Below are 536 nucleotides of genomic sequence, written 5' to 3'. Positions count from 1 at the left end.
CCACTCCGACATTTGAATAACTTCCGGCACGTATGTGCTCAACAATCTCAAGGTCTTGTTTCTGCTGATGCACTTCGATTACGGGTCTTCAAATCTACCTTGGATGGCCAAGCAATGGAATGGTGTGAAAAGCTTCCCAGCAATTCTATTCATACTTGGAGAGAGCTAGCCAATACATTTCTGAACAAGTGGTTCCCACCGAGCAAAAAGGCTGAACTTCGAGATAAGATCTTTGAGTTCAAACAGCTCCCGGGGGAACAATTATATTCGGCATGGGAGCGGTTCAAGTACTATCTAGCTCAATCTCCAACTCACGGGTTTCCGGATGCTATTCTCACCGAGAAATTCTACAAGGGCTTAGATACAATAAATCATATTGCTGTCAATACTGCCGCGGGAGGATGTTTTATGGACAAGTCATTTATCAGCATCACCCGTTTGCTTGATAAACTCACCACCCACAATCAAGCTTGGCATTCAACTGATAGTGAGAGTCTCTCTTATGGTAGTCCATCACTAGCTGTTGTTGCAAAAGA

The 536-nt window shown here is 44.0% G+C and overlaps 1 non-coding gene across 1 annotated transcript; it reads right to left on the bottom strand.

Annotated features, from left to right (window-relative positions):
- Positions 1–214: 214 nt before the first annotated feature.
- On the bottom strand, positions 215–320 carry LOC132643058 (small nucleolar RNA R71). Its single transcript, XR_009583511.1, has one exon. It is a non-coding gene; the product is annotated as a small nucleolar RNA R71 (small nucleolar RNA).
- Positions 321–536: the final 216 nt, after the last annotated feature.

Source organism: Lycium barbarum, chromosome 5, assembly GCF_019175385.1.
Source record: "Lycium barbarum isolate Lr01 chromosome 5, ASM1917538v2, whole genome shotgun sequence".
NCBI lineage: Eukaryota > Viridiplantae > Streptophyta > Magnoliopsida > Solanales > Solanaceae > Lycium > Lycium barbarum.
This window is presented reverse-complemented; position numbering and strand designations above follow the sequence as displayed.